Below are 19,442 nucleotides of genomic sequence, written 5' to 3'. Positions count from 1 at the left end.
CCCCTCCAGTTCTAGTTCTGAAGACGCAAACACATGTGCGTCCACCGTCAACATGTCCTCTGCCAGATCCGCCATGAATGGGCTGGATATTCGATTCCTAAGTACGAAAGGCCACCGACTTTATATGGCTCAGTTACTCCATTTTGCAGTTCAGGCGAGTAGGCCCGATTCTGCCATCAAGCTTTTCTCTGCTCTCTGCCTCTGACAGCTTCAGCTTGAGCTCGCATCTGTATCCATGAACTTTGTCCTACTCCCTGTGCGGCTAACGGTGCCTGCCTCGGCCGGTTTGCCTGCCTGCCAAAAACTGTATTTCACCTTCGAGTTATCTGCTTCGCTCCTCAGCCGATGCATTCCTGTCTAGTAGTTTAGGTAAACATTTCCTTCAGCTACCGAGCAAAGGGCCCGGCCTCTCTGTCCTCATGCAAGTAATTCATAGCCCTGTTACCATGGAAGGTCTCTGCCCCTTGCATCTCATATAGACACTTAGACGCTTGTGCACGCACACACAGTCAGTATAGAATAGATTTTGTCCAAGAGTCCTTCCTTTGTGGATAACATAGTTCTTTAAACATAGGATGTTAGATATGATTTGGGATTAGGTTGACTTGACCCCCCAGACTTCTTGTCTCCACATGTAGAGCTAAATGTCAAGTCCCCTTCACCCCCTAGTTGCACGTCAATCACACGTCATGCTGCTGCGCGCGCATCTATGCCAAGTATAATCTTATAGATCCACCTATATATGACATCATAACCAATTATGTTCCTTTTTACTCCTCATTACGCCCATTTTCGGTTACGTATGTGAATTATCATCTTCCTTATCAATTGTTACGCCTCCCGCATTTGTTTCATTGTAATGTATGTTCTATAAAAACAACTTCTTGTCAATAAAGTATGTACTTCACTTCCTGAACCTCCGTGGTGATGGAACTTGGAGCAACCGATTATAATCGATCATTGGAATAAAGCCCATTCCGAACCTCTAATACCACGGATTCTGCCTCTTATTTACTGAGCTATTTTATTATGTTTCTGTATCAAATTAAGTCCCGGTAATTAAATTATTTACCACATGAATGGCGCCCGAACAGGGACACTTTCTCATCTCACGCGCCGGCGGTGAGTTGCAGGCCCGGTCTCCTGCCACAGCTGGACGGACAATTACGCGTACCAGCAGGATTTCCTGTATCTCCCTCCGGTCAAGCGGGGGCGACTGAGGCTGCGATCAACACCCAGACGAGGCGGTGAGAAGTGCGAAGTATCCCGACCAGAGCCTAGCTGAGAGAGCAAGATCCGAGGTATACAGAGGCCCACCAGTTCCCGAAGTCCTGAGTCGAGTCCAGTTTCCGATGAGTCGAGTCGAGTCCAGTCCGGTTCAAGTTCAGTTCAGTTTCCGAGGCCTTCCGTTTCCGAGCTACCCGGTGAGTACCATTACTGGGGAGGCATTCTGACGTGCACATAGGTGGTGCCGGTCAAGACGGGTTTGGGTACACAAATCCGGTCTGCACTGTTTCAGCAGTGTATCTGTACTGTTTAGCAGTATATCTAGTATATCAAGTATATAAATTCAGAATAATTCAGTTAAAGTCGAGTATTATGTTTTAGTGATTAAGTTTTCTTTAGATCGTCATCATTATTGATTGTTCAGGTAAATGTTAAATGTTAAATGTTTTAAGTACGTTCTGCATATTGTGGTGTGAATGACTGTTCATTATCGTGTTTACTGTATTAAGTTTGTTTAAAACAAAGTATCAGATCAGTTCTCAATATGCCGCTCTTTTCGAAACTAAGACAGATCACAACAAGAAAAGGGGTACTCGAAGAAGCCGTTCCTATTCCTCCTAGGGACACTCCAGGGTACTTCATGTATCATAAACATGGCTTAGATGCTATATTATTTCTTGATTTATGGGTAGACTACACCAAGGAATTACCAGAAAGTCAGAGGTGGCCCACAGCGGGGACCTGGGATGCAGAGTGCATCATGAAAGTCGAGGAAGAGTTATGGAAAAGGAAAGTCAGACAGTCACAGAAAGACGCCGTTGAGTTATGGCGTAAAGAATCTCATAGACGTACAGAAAAAGCACTCCGACAGGAAGAGAGAAATAGAGAGAATTCAAATAAAGTTCGAGAAAATCTATTAATTGAAGAAGGTACCCGAGTGAAATCAGAACAAGTAGACAGACAAAGAAATGCCCTTATGAATGGTATGTATCCCCTGCTGGCCGAAGGATTACCTAAGGCTACTCCAGAGATACCAAAAGACTTGCCACCCCCATTATTCCCAATAAAGGTACATCCTAAGGGGCATCCTAGAACCGCAGAAGATGTTTTTCTTTCCTCATATTTAGATGACGCAGCTCCCGAGTATGCTAATTCCGCCCCACATGGACCGCCTGCCAGGGAGGTTCAACGCCAAGATCCAGTATCTGTATCTCTACAGCAACAAATCCTGTCACAAGTTCCGGCAAGCACATCCGTTTCTGCATCTGTTCCTACAGCTACTTCTATAGCTGTGTCCACACCTATAGTTGCTGTATCACGTTCAACGAATCCTTTCACGCCCGATACCCCAGACGGGGCTACGGGAGGTGCTACCAACATTTTCTCTACGCCACCCAGAATAAATAAACTTACCTTTCAAGAGTCAGCACATTCACGTACCCCCAAACTCATAAACGCCCGTACGCTTAAGGAACTTCTTGTAGATTGTAGATATGACCCTGTGCCCGGCAAAGAGGACGAAATGATCATGGCATCATTACGCATCAGACGAGCCGCGGTGTATTTAGGGAAGTTACCAGGAATGACTGCGCATCTAGATAATATATACCATTTTGTTCAAACAGGGCGAGATTCTGAAAGTATTAACAGAGCTATGGAATACCAGAAAGTGGAGATACAGGGGGAACTGTTACGTTTCCTCATAAATTGTGTGATCAGAAATCAAGACCGACCGGGGGTAGACCCGGAAGCAATGCAAATTCTTACCAGATGGAGCCAGAATATATCAGAAGGAAGACATGATAAGCAAAATTGTATAATAGCCATGTGCCGAAAGATCCGTAAAGAAATAGAACGCCTACACGAAGAAAGGTTAACGGTAGACCAGTTCGAACAAAACGAGGAAGAAAGATCCGGACTGTCCACAGGACAATCAGACACCATAGCCTATGTAGGTAGAGGAAGATCTTGTAATAGTAATAGATGTCTTATTGACCCGATACGTCCGATATGTCCAGATAATAACAGGAATTTCCCAACACCCATAGTCCATATAAGGTCTAACGAGCATTCGTTCCAAGCCGCTGACAAATTACTCCGAGAACGAAGGGGTTATCATTTTCTCGATTCTATGGATGAACAAGAATTAGCCAGGTCAGCTGTCCATTGGGTTGACAGTCCCGGAAAATACAGTGATGATACAGTAGCACGCACGTTTTTGAATCTCACCACAGATGAACAGCGTTTAGCTGGGATTTATATGATTCAACAACTCCTTATACTATATCAGAGCCAGCATTCGGATCCTGGTCCCTTGCCTGATATATTGACTGAATTACTCATGAATAGATGGAAAGGTTCAGGTACTAAATTAATTAAAGAAATACTAGAATCAAGAAAGCAGTACATTCTTTTTGTATGTTCAGAACATGTCTCACTACCCATTAAGGAAAGAACCACGTATTACATGGACAGACAGAATCCTTTGCGAGAAGTACACCCAATAAAGGGCGAGGACAATGAGTTTAAACGCGTATTTGTATACACGCCCATATCGAAAATAGAATTGTTAGAAATGAAGAAAGTGGTACCCAGTCATGACAAAGACCCAGCGGGTTTTCACCGAGAAATTAAAGACATGTTACTCATGGGAGAGTATACCTATCCCGACATTATGACAATATTAAAGGTATTGATGCCTGCTGGCATTTACGAAAAACTCAGGGAAAAAGAGTGGGAGGTAGGAGACCAAAAGATAGAATGGTCAGCATTAGAAGCAGAAGAAAAGGCCCGAACTGCAGGAGCAGGGCTTGGGGATAAAACTAAAGCACTACCAGGTTTACTAGTACAGGTACTGCCACGTTTATTAACTACGAAAAAGGAAGATTGGGGTACAATTTCAGCCTGTAAACAGAAGCAAGATGAAGACACTAGTGATTACTATGCCCGATTTGAAAAATGTTTTGGTATAAATAGTGGCATAAAAGCAAGTAGCGAATCATACCCACATCTGTTTGTGACAAAATTAGTGGAAAATGCCTTGCCTCAAGTGAAGAACAGAGTATTAAAATTCGAGAGTACCTGGCAAGGTAACACTCCATCACAAATGTTACAAATGTTACAGTACCACCACAATAGAATTAGAGAGGAACAAGAACATGAACACAGACGCATGAAAGACACGAAAATGAAAATGCTAGTTTCTCAGACAGTTCCGGCTGAAGGACACAAAAAGGGTATGACACATTCCGGTGATTCAACAGGACCTGTAAAAGGGACATGCAATTATTGTAAAAAGCCAGGTCATTACGTACACGATTGTCCAGTTTTGAAACATAATATCGCCATAGGTAATACAAAAGAAAGACCACGGCCACCTAGACAGGATCAGAATGAACAAGGAGCCCCGCAGCATGCACAGTCCATGCCGGCTCCACCACAGTCTATACAGTTTGTGCCGGCTGCACCAGCGCTGCCTGTTGTTGCCGCACAAACCACGACACGACAACTGTACCAAACTGCACAGTATGACTATCCTGATTATCAACGATACGCATGAACCAGCCTGGAGAGGGAAGTTGACTTACCCCTTATCGAGATCCCAGTAGACCAAGAAGGACCTTATGTACATAGTGAATTATTAGGCCAAGACAGAAAATTTTTACTCGATACCGGGGCAAGTCGAACAACCATAAAACGTAGTGAAGTTCCAGGGGCACCCCTCTCAGGCTCACAGAATATTTCCCTTGGTTTTTCAGGAAAACCTATTGTTAATGAAGTGTCACAACCTCTTCCACTTACGATAGGACCTTTGACCCGAACTACAGATTTATTGCTTACTAAATCATGTCCAGAAAATCTGTTAGGAATAAAAACACTGAGAGCTCTAGGAGCTATAATATGTTGTTCTCCGGAAGGAGTAAGATTGTTTTTACGTGATTTTAAAGGTCACTATGTATCTAGAGACATGGATCCCCGATTGCAGACTTTACCTACACATCTATGGGCACAAGGCCCTACTGATGTTGGTTGCATGAATATTACACCATATCGAGTCACATTAAAGGCAGGAGTGGTACTACCACGAATGCGACAATACAAGTTACCACCAGATGCTGTAGTGGCTTTGCTGCAAATCATTGACGAGCTCATTGCCCAAGGAGTAGTTGTGGAAACAGACTCCAATGTATGTAATTCGCCGATAATTCCGATTCTTAAACAAACAGATCCGAAGGCCCCGCCAGTATATCGATTGGTTATTGATCTGCGCGAACTAAACAAGTGCATTGTGCCACAATTCCCTGTGTTCCCAGATATCTCGTCATTACTGACAGCTATTTATTCCGAAGCAACATTCTTTACTGTAATTGATCTCAAGAATGCCTTTTTCAGCGTCCCAATAGATCCGGAAAGCCAATATTTGTTCGGATTTAGTTTAAATGGACGGAGCTTTAAATTCTCACGCGCACCTCAAGGATTTACAGAAAGCCCCAGCATCTATAGCCAAGCACTGAAACGAGAACTTGACAGTATCCACATGCCAGTTAACACTGCCTTGCTTCAATATGTCGATGATCTGTTGATCACCGCTAGAAGCGAACCCGAATGTGAGAAAGCCTCACTGACAGTTTTACAATTTCTAGCTGAAAAGGGTCACAAGGTGTCCCCTTCTAAGCTGCAATTCTGTGTCCAGCGAGTTGTTTATCTTGGACACTCGCTGTCCAAGGAGGGAAGGCAGCTTACACCCGACCGCATTCAGATAATAGCTATCATGCCAATACCCAAGACACAAAAGGAAGTACGAGCTTTCATAGGCCTCACTTCATACTGTAGGCAGTGGATCCCTCAGTATGCATTTCTAGCAAAATCGCTCATTCAATTGACAACACAGGAGGCAGCCACATCGACTGTTCTCCCTTGGACTCAGGAACATACACAAGCTTTTGAAAGCCTAAAGAAAGCTTTATGTCAAGCACCTGTTTTAGCAACGCCATGTTACAGAAAACAGTTTACACTCTTTGTTACAGAACGCGAAGGTACTGCCTTGTCAGTACTCACACAGGAACAAGCAGGAGCACACAAACCATGTGCTTATTTTTCTAGTACATTAGATCCCGTAGCTCAGGCTTTGCCTGCATGCCTAAAATCAGTGGCAGCGACAGCTTTAGCAATCAGACAAAGCGATGCGATAGTGTTAGGACATCCATTGACAGTTCAAGTACCACACGCAGTAGAGGTTCTTGTAAATAGAACGCAAACACAACACTTGACTATAGCGCGACTTACAGGGTATGAACTAACATTGTTCCAGCCACATATAGAAATCAGACGCTGTAACACATTGAATCCTGCCACACTTTTGCCAGTAATCGGAACAGACCCACTAGCCCATGACTGTATCGAAGTTATTACAATAACGACGAAACCCAGACAAGACTTAACCGATGTCCCATTGTCAGACCCAGACCTGACGTTGTATGTAGATGGTTCATGTATGAGAACAAATACAGGAGAGTTAGTGGCTGCTTACGCAGTCACAACAGATACTGAAGTCATTGAAACAAATCGTATAAATACTTTGTCAGCTCAAGCCGCAGAGCTCATCGCTCTGACACAAGCCTGTATTCAAGCCACAAATAAAAAAGTCAACATATACACTGATTCACGTTATGCATTCGGAGTTGTACATGACTTCGGCGTGCTGTGGCGAGAGAGAGGTTATTTAACTTCCCACGGTGCCCACATTCAGCACGGACCCCTCATTCATGCCTTATTAGATGCGATACATCTACCCACTGTAATATCAATTATGAAATGTAAAGCTCATACGAAAGTCACTGATATCATTTCTCAAGGCAATGATCTAGCCGACAGAACAGCTAAACAGACTGCTCAAACACAAACATCCGACATGACAAAGACAATAGTCCCGACGCCGACACATTGTATGACAGTTAAAGATCCTACTCTTGACGTAATTGACATACAGACACATGCTACACCAGATGAAATAAAGAAATGGACTGAATTAGGAGGGATCCAAACGGATCAAGGATGGATGATGAAGGAAAAGTCTGTGTGGTTCCTTCCTGATTCAATGGTCCAAGTTATAATTAATACTATACATAGTCCAGCACATCTAGGAGAAAAAGCTATGCTAGATAGCATTCAACACATTTGGTTCAATAAACATTTACGAGCAGCAGCCAAACAAAAGGTTCGTACCTGTATGATCTGTTGCCAGTTCAACCCAGGAAAAAGCGTTCCCGTAGAACAGGGTGGATTTCATCCTCCTGATCACCCTTTTGAAGTCCTCCAGATGGATTATATCCAGATGGAACGATGTCGAGGATTCAAATATGTTCTCGTAGTTGTCTGTGCTCTTTCCCGTTGGACGGAGGCATACCCGGTTTCAGATTACACTGCCCCGACTACTGCCAAACAGTTGGTTCGAGAATTCTTCCCACGATACGGTTTACCACGTGTTGTTCACTCAGATAACGGCCAGCCGTTCTCATCCGAATTAATGAAACATGTTTCACTTTTGTTAGGTTATCAGTGGAAATTCCACTGTGTCCGACACCCTGAGGCAGCAGGTCTCGTAGAAAGACATAATCAGACCCTGAAAATTAGATTGTCCAAAATATGCAGGGAGAAAGGTGTCGACTGGGTAGTAGCATTACCAGTTGCACTTTTTTACACGAGAATGGTAGCACACTCTCGAACAGGGCTATCCCCGTATGAAGTGATCTTCGGCAGACCACCAAATATGTGGGGGACGCCTATGCCACGCAAAATAACTGATATTGACTGTAATATGCTGACAGATTACTTGGCTTCCTTGATGTCTGCACTACAATCTTGTCGTTCACAGGTAGCTGCAGCCTTTCCCGACAACACCGAGGTGAAACCCCATGACGTAGTTCCGGGAGACTTGGTCCTCGTGAGGAACTTTGATCGAAAGACTCAGCTGGAACCTAGGTGGAGGTCACCTCAGCTGGTGTTGCTCACCACAAGAACAGCCGTGAAGATCGAGGGCAGAAAAGGTTGGATTCATTCAAGTCATATCAAGAAATTTCATGGACTACCAGCCGATGTGAATATCGCACCTCGTGTGTCTTCACCCATTGACTCAAAACTTCCTTTTGTTGAACAAAGTAATTCCGAACACTATAAACTAAAGCTTAGGCCCAATTAGTCAAGCAATTTGATTGTTTAAGTCCTCTCCAAGGTGAAGCGGTTGAATTGTCTCTGACATGTATCCCTTGGACCTGAGTAGAGAAAACACCCGGAAAATGTTGAAACGACAGGCGTACTGTAAATCACTGCGTAGTCATTGCATAGTGACATTATTAATTTTGTTTTTCTTAAGTCTTTTAATAATTACTGCAAGTATATTGTTGCACATATATTACCCTATTTCTAGACATGTTTACAATGTTACTGCTGAACATTCTTTTAGTGAATTACCTCCGCTTGAGTTGTCTTATAGATTTGCGCTGCGCAATAACACGTTTATCAGTATGTTACATCATTCCCATCAGGTTAGCAATGCTACAAATTGTTGGATATGTGGCCGACTCCCTCCCTATCAGAATTATAAAGGAATTTTACCTCTCTTTCCATACCCGTTCACACACAACGGCTCCTGTGGAGCATGGTTTAGTTTAATTAATTCTCTAGATTCGAATTCTGCAGTTTATCAAGATAACTGGGTATGGGGAAATTTGAGCTTAGTTTTGCTTAAGGTCTGCTACCCTAACAAGAAGGGACTTCCCCAGAGAACAGGAACTGATCTAGAAAATGAAGTGTATGGATTAGGTAACTTCACGCTTAATCTTATGATCCTAAATGTCGAATCCGAAGCTACTCCAATTTTGCCCGCTATGTCAATATTTCCAGTAAAGGGTGAACTATGTGTAAGGAAAAATGGTTCCATACATATGGGCCATAGTAAATGCACTACTGTAGTAGAATTTAGTGATCAAGGCAAGTCCACATTTAGAGCTTCCCGCCATTCCTATTTCATATGTGGTCAGACGGCATATGTACGTTTGCCTCCAGACTGGGATGGTACTTGCTACATTGGATTCCTTTTGCCACCTGTTTTTCTAGCTCCCCCTGATTATCACAGAAACACTCATTTAGTAAATAATAGAGTAAGGAGAGATCTCCCAATAGTCGATTACACTGAAACAGCGTGGGAAAAATACACAGATTTCAATAAAGGTCTCTTTCCCTATATAGGTACTGTTACTAATAGTAAGCTGATACGTAGATTAACTAGAACCCTTGAAGCAGTAGTGAATGAAACTATTTCCGCTTTAGGCAATTTAACAGAAGAGCAGTCTGCTATGCGGATTGTTGTGCTTCAAAATCGTCTTGTCCTTGACGTCATCCTGGCTGATAGGGGCGGAGCTTGTAGGGTCATCGGATCAAGCTGTTGCATTTTCATACCAGAAAATTCGCCATCTGTATATAAAGCCATAACTCGCCTTCATAAGATTGTAAGCCAGATACACCAGAACCCAGGCACCTGGACTTGGTCCGGTTGGTTTTGGAGTGTATTATCTACCTTTGGATGGAAGGTCCTATCTTTCCTAGGTATTGGCCTTCTCATACTATTCAGTTGCTGTCTATGTCTACAATGTGGACCAGCGATCTGTGGTCTGTGTGCCACGTCGTGTATTCCACCACCAGAATTTCATTCATCACGGAAGAAGAAAGAAGAACAAATGATGCTATATGAACAGATCAATGGATTGATGAAGATTGATATCTCTTAACGGGCAAGTAGGGGACAAGGAGGGAATGTGGAAATATGGATATTTCTGATCAGTTATGTCCCCTATCTTGGACCCCAACGGTTCCATGTATGAATCACAAGTACATGTATGTCCCCTCCAGTTCTAGTTCTGAAGACGCAAACACATGTGCGTCCACCGTCAACATGTCCTCTGCCAGATCCGCCATGAATGGGCTGGATATTCGATTCCTAAGTACGAAAGGCCACCGACTTTATATGGCTCAGTTACTCCATTTTGCAGTTCAGGCGAGTAGGCCCGATTCTGCCATCAAGCTTTTCTCTGCTCTCTGCCTCTGACAGCTTCAGCTTGAGCTCGCATCTGTATCCATGAACTTTGTCCTACTCCCTGTGCGGCTAACAGTGCCTGCCTCGGCCGGTTTGCCTGCCTGCCAAAAACTGTATTTCACCTTCGAGTTATCTGCTTCGCTCCTCAGCCGATGCATTCCTGTCTAGTAGTTTAGGTAAACATTTCCTTCAGCTACCGAGCAAAGGGCCCGGCCTCTCTGTCCTCATGCAAGTAATTCATAGCCCTGTTACCATGGAAGGTTTCTGCCCCTTGCATCTCATATAGACACTTAGACGCTTGTGCACGCACACACAGTCAGTATAGAATAGATTTTGTCCAAGAGTCCTTCCTTTGTGGATAACATAGTTCTTTAAACATAGGATGTTAGATATGATTTGGGATTAGGTTGACTTGACCCCCCAGACTTCTTGTCTCCACATGTAGAGCTAAATGTCAAGTCCCCTTCACCCCCTAGTTGCACGTCAATCACACGTCATGCTGCTGCGCGCGCATCTATGCCAAGTATAATCTTATAGATCCACCTATATATGACATCATAACCAATTATGTTCCTTTTTACTCCTCATTACGCCCATTTTCGGTTACGTATGTGAATTATCATCTTCCTTATCAATTGTTACGCCTCCCGCATTTGTTTCATTGTAATGTATGTTCTATAAAAACAACTTCTTGTCAATAAAGTATGTACTTCACTTCCTGAACCTCCGTGGTGATGGAACTTGGAGCAACCGATTATAATCGATCATTGGAATAAAGCCCATTCCGAACCTCTAATACCACGGATTCTGCCTCTTATTTACTGAGCTATTTTATTATGTTTCTGTATCAAATTAAGTCCCGGTAATTAAATTATTTACCACATGAATGGCGCCCGAACAGGGACACTTTCTCATCTCACGCGCCGGCGGTGAGTTGCAGGCCCGGTCTCCTGCCACAGCTGGACGGACAATTACGCGTACCAGCAGGATTTCCTGTATCTCCCTCCGGTCAAGCGGGGGCGACTGAGGCTGCGATCAACACCCAGACGAGGCGGTGAGAAGTGCGAAGTATCCCGACCAGAGCCTAGCTGAGAGAGCAAGATCCGAGGTATACAGAGGCCCACCAGTTCCCGAAGTCCTGAGTCGAGTCCAGTCCGGTTCAAGTTCAGTTCAGTTTCCGAGGCCTTCCGTTTCCGAGCTACCCGGTGAGTACCATTACTGGGGAGGCATTCTGACGTGCACATAGGTGGTGCCGGTCAAGACGGGTTTGGGTACACAAATCCGGTCTGCACTGTTTCAGCAGTGTATCTGTACTGTTTAGCAGTATATCTAGTATATCAAGTATATAAATTGAGAATAATTCAGTTAAAGTCGAGTATTATGTTTTAGTGATTAAGTTTTCTTTAGATCGTCATCATTATTGATTGTTCAGGTAAATGTTAAATGTTAAATGTTTTAAGTACGTTCTGCATATTGTGGTGTGAATGACTGTTCATTATCGTGTTTACTGTATTAAGTTTGTTTAAAACAAAGTATCAGATCAGTTCTCAATATGCCGCTCTTTTCGAAACTAAGACAGATCACAACAAGAAAAGGGGTACTCGAAGAAGCCGTTCCTATTCCTCCTAGGGACACTCCAGGGTACTTCATGTATCATAAACATGGCTTAGATGCTATATTATTTCTTGATTTATGGGTAGACTACACCAAGGAATTACCAGAAAGTCAGAGGTGGCCCACAGCGGGGACCTGGGATGCAGAGTGCATCATGAAAGTCGAGGAAGAGTTATGGAAAAGGAAAGTCAGACAGTCACAGAAAGACGCCGTTGAGTTATGGCGTAAAGAATCTCATAGACGTACAGAAAAAGCACTCCGACAGGAAGAGAGAAATAGAGAGAATTCAAATAAAGTTCGAGAAAATCTATTAATTGAAGAAGGTACCCGAGTGAAATCAGAACAAGTAGACAGACAAAGAAATGCCCTTATGAATGGTATGTATCCCCTGCTGGCCGAAGGATTACCTAAGGCTACTCCAGAGATACCAAAAGACTTGCCACCCCCATTATTCCCAATAAAGGTACATCCTAAGGGGCATCCTAGAACCGCAGAAGATGTTTTTCTTTCCTCATATTTAGATGACGCAGCTCCCGAGTATGCTAATTCCGCCCCACATGGACCGCCTGCCAGGGAGGTTCAACGCCAAGATCCAGTATCTGTATCTCTACAGCAACAAATCCAGTCACAAGTTCCGGCAAGCACATCCGTTTCTGCATCTGTTCCTACAGCTACTTCTATAGCTGTGTCCACACCTATAGTTGCTGTATCACGTTCAACGAATCCTTTCACGCCCGATACCCCAGACGGGGCTACGGGAGGTGCTACCAACATTTTCTCTACGCCACCCAGAATAAATAAACTTACCTTTCAAGAGTCAGCACATTCACGTACCCCCAAACTCATAAACGCCCGTACGCTTAAGGAACTTCTTGTAGATTGTAGATATGACCCTGTGCCCGGCAAAGAGGACGAAATGATCATGGCATCATTACGCATCAGACGAGCCGCGGTGTATTTAGGGAAGTTACCAGGAATGACTGCGCATCTAGATAATATATACCATTTTGTTCAAACAGGGCGAGATTCTGAAAGTATTAACAGAGCTATGGAATACCAGAAAGTGGAGATACAGGGGGAACTGTTACGTTTCCTCATAAATTGTGTGATCAGAAATCAAGACCGACCGGGGGTAGACCCGGAAGCAATGCAAATTCTTACCAGATGGAGCCAGAATATATCAGAAGGAAGACATGATAAGCAAAATTGTATAATAGCCATGTGCCGAAAGATCCGTAAAGAAATAGAACGCCTACACGAAGAAAGGTTAACGGTAGACCAGTACGAACAAAACGAGGAAGAAAGATCCGGACTGTCCACAGGACAATCAGACACCATAGCCTATGTAGGTAGAGGAAGATCTTGTAATAGTAATAGATGTCTTATTGACCCGATACGTCCGATATTTCCAGATAATAACAGGAATTTCCCAACACCCATAGTCCATATAAGGTCTAACGAGCATTCGTTCCAAGCCGCTGACAAATTACTCCGAGAACGAAGGGGTTATCATTTTCTCGATTCTATGGATGAACAAGAATTAGCCAGGTCAGCTGTCCATTGGGTTGACAGTCCCGGAAAATACAGTGATGATACAGTAGCACGCACGTTTTTGAATCTCACCACAGATGAACAGCGTTTAGCTGGGATTTATATGATTCAACAACTCCTTATACTATATCAGAGCCAGCATTCGGATCCTGGTCCCTTGCCTGATATATTGACTGAATTACTCATGAATAGATGGAAAGGTTCAGGTACTAAATTAATTAAAGAAATACTAGAATCAAGAAAGCAGTACATTCTTTTTGTATGTTCAGAACATGTCTCACTACCCATTAAGGAAAGAACCACGTATTACATGGACAGACAGAATCCTTTGCGAGAAGTACACCCAATAAAGGGCGAGGACAATGAGTTTAAACGCGTATTTGTATACACGCCCATATCGAAAATAGAATTGTTAGAAATGAAGAAAGTGGTACCCAGTCATGACAAAGACCCAGCGGGTTTTCACCGAGAAATTAAAGACATGTTACTCATGGGAGAGTATACCTATCCCGACATTATGACAATATTAAAGGTATTGATGCCTGCTGGCATTTACGAAAAACTCAGGGAAAAAGAGTGGGAGGTAGGAGACCAAAAGATAGAATGGTCAGCATTAGAAGCAGAAGAAAAGGCCCGAACTGCAGGAGCAGGGCTTGGGGATAAAACTAAAGCACTACCAGGTTTACTAGTACAGGTACTGCCACGTTTATTAACTACGAAAAAGGAAGATTGGGGTACAATTTCAGCCTGTAAACAGAAGCAAGATGAAGACACTAGTGATTACTATGCCCGATTTGAAAAATGTTTTGGTATAAATAGTGGCATAAAAGCAAGTAGCGAATCATACCCACATCTGTTTGTGACAAAATTAGTGGAAAATGCCTTGCCTCAAGTGAAGAACAGAGTATTAAAATTCGAGAGTACCTGGCAAGGTAACACTCCATCACAAATGTTACAAATGTTACAGTACCACCACAATAGAATTAGAGAGGAACAAGAACATGAACACAGACGCATGAAAGACACGAAAATGAAAATGCTAGTTTCTCAGACAGTTCCGGCTGAAGGACACAAAAAGGGTATGACACATTCCGGTGATTCAACAGGACCTGTAAAAGGGACATGCAATTATTGTAAAAAGCCAGGTCATTACGTACACGATTGTCCAGTTTTGAAACATAATATCGCCATAGGTAATACAAAAGAAAGACCACGGCCACCTAGACAGGATCAGAATGAACAAGGAGCCCCGCAGCATGCACAGTCCATGCCGGCTCCACCACAGTCTATACAGTTTGTGCCGGCTGCACCAGCGCTGCCTGTTGTTGCCGCACAAACCACGACACGACAACTGTACCAAACTGCACAGTACGACTATCCTGATTATCAACGATACGCATGAACCAGCCTGGAGAGGGAAGTTGACTTACCCCTTATCGAGATCCCAGTAGACCAAGAAGGACCTTATGTACATAGTGAATTATTAGGCCAAGACAGAAAATTTTTACTCGATACCGGGGCAAGTCGAACAACCATAAAACGTAGTGAAGTTCCAGGGGCACCCCTCTCAGGCTCACAGAATATTTCCCTTGGTTTTTCAGGAAAACCTATTGTTAATGAAGTGTCACAACCTCTTCCACTTACGATAGGACCTTTGACCCGAACTACAGATTTATTGCTTACTAAATCATGTCCAGAAAATCTGTTAGGAATAAAAACACTGAAAGCTCTAGGAGCTATAATATGTTGTTCTCCGGAAGGAGTAAGATTGTTTTTACGTGATTTTAAAGGTCACTATGTATCTAGAGACATGGATCCCCGATTGCAGACTTTACCTACACATCTATGGGCACAAGGCCCTACTGATGTTGGTTGCATGAATATTACACCATATCGAGTCACATTAAAGGCAGGAGTGGTACTACCACGAATGCGACAATACAAGTTACCACCAGATGCTGTAGTGGCTTTGCTGCAAATCATTGACGAGCTCATTGCCCAAGGAGTAGTTGTGGAAACAGACTCCAATGTATGTAATTCGCTGATAATTCCGATTCTTAAACAAACAGATCCGAAGGCCCCGCCAGTATATCGATTGGTTATTGATCTGCGCGAACTAAACAAGTGCATTGTGCCACAATTCCCTGTGGTCCCAGATATCTCGTCATTACTGACAGCTATTGATTCCGAAGCAACATTCTTTACTGTAATTGATCTCAAGAATGCCTTTTTCAGCGTCCCAATAGATCCGGAAAGCCAATATTTGTTCGGATTTAGTTTAAATGGACGGAGCTTTAAATTCTCACGCGCACCTCAAGGATTTACAGAAAGCCCCAGCATCTATAGCCAAGCACTGAAACGAGAACTTGACAGTATCCACATGCCAGTTAACACTGCCTTGCTTCAATATGTCGATGATCTGTTGATCACCGCTAGAAGCGAACCCGAATGTGAGAAAGCCTCACTGACAGTTTTACAATTTCTAGCTGAAAAGGGTCACAAGGTGTCCCCTTCTAAGCTGCAATTCTGTGTCCAGCGAGTTGTTTATCTTGGACACTCGCTGTCCAAGGAGGGAAGGCAGCTTACACCCGACCGCATTCAGTTAATAGCTATCATGCCAATACCCAAGACACAAAAGGAAGTACGAGCTTTCATAGGCCTCACTTCATACTGTAGGCAGTGGATCCCTCAGTATGCATTTCTAGCAAAATCGCTCATTCAATTGACAACACAGGAGGCAGCCACATCGACTGTTCTCCCTTGGACTCAGGAACATACACAAGCTTTTGAAAGCCTAAAGAAAGCTTTATGTCAAGCACCTGTTTTAGCAACGCCATGTTACAGAAAACAGTTTACACTCTTTGTTACAGAACGCGAAGGTACTGCCTTGTCAGTACTCACACAGGAACAAGCAGGAGCACACAAACCATGTGCTTATTTTTCTAGTACATTAGATCCCGTAGCTCAGGCTTTGCCTGCATGCCTAAAATCAGTGGCAGCGACAGCTTTAGCAATCAGACAAAGCGATGCGATAGTGTTAGGACATCCATTGACAGTTCAAGTACCACACGCAGTAGAGGTTCTTGTAAATAGAACGCAAACACAACACTTGACTATAGCGCGACTTACAGGGTATGAACTAACATTGTTCCAGCCACATATAGAAATCAGACGCTGTAACACATTGAATCCTGCCACACTTTTGCCAGTAATCGGAACAGACCCACTAGCCCATGACTGTATTGAAGTTATTACAATAACGACGAAACCCAGACAAGACTTAACCGATGTCCCATTGTCAGACCCAGACCTGACGTTGTATGTAGATGGTTCATGTATGAGAACAAATACAGGAGAGTTAGTGGCTACTTACGCAGTCACAACAGATACTGAAGTCATTGAAACAAATCGTATAAATACTTTGTCAGCTCAAGCCGCAGAGCTCATCGCTCTGACACAAGCCTGTATTCAAGCCACAAATAAAAAAGTCAACATATACACTGATTCACGTTATGCATTCGGAGTTGTACATGACTTCGGCGTGCTGTGGCGAGAGAGAGGTTATTTAACTTCCCACGGTGCCCACATTCAGCACGGACCCCTCATTCATGCCTTATTAGATGCGATACATCTACCCACTGTAATATCAATTATGAAATGTAAAGCTCATACGAAAGTCACTGATATCATTTCTCAAGGCAATGATCTAGCCGACAGAACAGCTAAACAGACTGCTCAAACACAAACATCCGACATGACAAAGACAATAGTCCCGACGCCGACACATTGTATGACAGTTAAAGATCCTACTCTTGACGTAATTGACATACAGACACATGCTACACCAGATGAAATAAAGAAATGGACTGAATTAGGAGGGATCCAAACGGATCAAGGATGGATGATGAAGGAAAAGTCTGTGTGGTTCCTTCCTGATTCAATGGTCCAAGTTATAATTAATACTATACATAGTCCAGCACATCTAGGAGAAAAAGCTATGCTAGATAGCATTCAACACATTTGGTTCAATAAACATTTACGAGCAGCAGCCAAACAAAAGGTTCGTACCTGTATGATCTGTTGCCAGTTCAACCCAGGAAAAAGCGTTCCCGTAGAACAGGGTGGATTTCATCCTCCTGATCACCCTTTTGAAGTCCTCCAGATGGATTATATCCAGATGGAACGATGTCGAGGATTCAAATATGTTCTCGTAGTTGTCTGTGCTCTTTCCCGTTGGACGGAGGCATACCCGGTTTCAGATTACACTGCCCCGACTACTGCCAAACAGTTGGTTCGAGAATTCTTCCCACGATACGGTTTACCACGTGTTGTTCACTCAGATAACGGCCAGCCGTTCTCATCCGAATTAATGAAACATGTTTCACTTTTGTTAGGTTATCAGTGGAAATTCCACTGTGTCCGACACCCTGAGGCAGCAGGTCTCGTAGAAAGACATAATCAGACCCTGAAAATTAGATTGTCCAAAATATGCAGGGAGAAAGGTGTCGACTGGGTAGTAGCATTACCAGTTGCACTTTTTTACACGAGAATGGTAGCACACTCTCGAACAGGGCTATCCCCGTATGAAGTGATCTTCGGCAGACCACCAAATATGTGGGGGACGCCTATGCCACGCAAAATAACTGATATTGACTGTAATATGCTGACAGATTACTTGGCTTCCTTGATGTCTGCACTACAATCTTGTCGTTCACAGGTAGCTGCAGCCTTTCCCGACAACACCGAGGTGAAACCCCATGACGTAGTTCCGGGAGACTTGGTCCTCGTGAGGAACTTTGATCGAAAGACTCAGCTGGAACCTAGGTGGAGGTCACCTCAGCTGGTGTTGCTCACCACAAGAACAGCCGTGAAGATCGAGGGCAGAAAAGGTTGGATTCATTCAAGTCATATCAAGAAATTTCATGGACTACCAGCCGATGTGAATATCGCACCTCGTGTGTCTTCACCCATTGACTCAAAACTTCCTTTTGTTGAACAAAGTAATTCCGAACACTATAAACTAAAGCTTAGGCCCAATTAGTCAAGCAATTTGATTGTTTAAGTCCTCTCCAAGGTGAAGCGGTTGAATTGTCTCTGACATGTATCCCTTGGACCTGAGTAGAGAAAACACCCGGAAAATGTTGAAACGACAGGCGTACTGTAAATCACTGCGTAGTCATTGCATAGTGACATTATTAATTTTGTTTTTCTTAAGTCTTTTAATAATTACTGCAAGTATATTGTTGCACATATATTACCCTATTTCTAGACATGTTTACAATGTTACTGCTGAACATTCTTTTAGTGAATTACCTCCGCTTGAGTTGTCTTATAGATTTGCGCTGCGCAATAACACGTTTATCAGTATGTTACATCATTCCCATCAGGTTAGCAATGCTACAAATTGTTGGATATGTGGCCGACTCCCTCCCTATCAGAATTATAAAGGAATTTTACCTCTCTTTCCATACCCGTTCACACACAACGGCTCCTGTGGAGCATGGTTTAGTTTAATTAATTCTCTAGATTCGAATTCTGCAGTTTATCAAGATAACTGGGTATGGGGAAATTTGAGCTTAGTTTTGCTTAAGGTCTGCTACCCTAACAAGAAGGGACTTCCCCAGAGAACAGGAACTGATCTAGAAAATGAAGTGTATGGATTAGGTAACTTCACGCTTAATCTTATGATCCTAAATGTCGAATCCGAAGCTACTCCAATTTTGCCCGCTATGTCAATATTTCCAGTAAAGGGTGAACTATGTGTAAGGAAAAATGGTTCCATACATATGGGCCATAGTAAATGCACTACTGTAGTAGAATTTAGTGATCAAGGCAAGTCCACATTTAGAGCTTCCCGCCATTCCTATTTCATATGTGGTCAGACGGCATATGTACGTTTGCCTCTAGACTGGGATGGTACTTGCTACATTGGATTCCTTTTGCCACCTGTTTTTCTAGC

Source organism: Triturus cristatus, chromosome 7 (assembly GCF_964204655.1).
Source record: "Triturus cristatus chromosome 7, aTriCri1.1, whole genome shotgun sequence".
Taxonomy (NCBI): domain Eukaryota; kingdom Metazoa; phylum Chordata; class Amphibia; order Caudata; family Salamandridae; genus Triturus; species Triturus cristatus.
The sequence above is the reverse complement of the archived record's forward strand: the minus strand, read 5'-3'. Positions refer to the sequence as shown.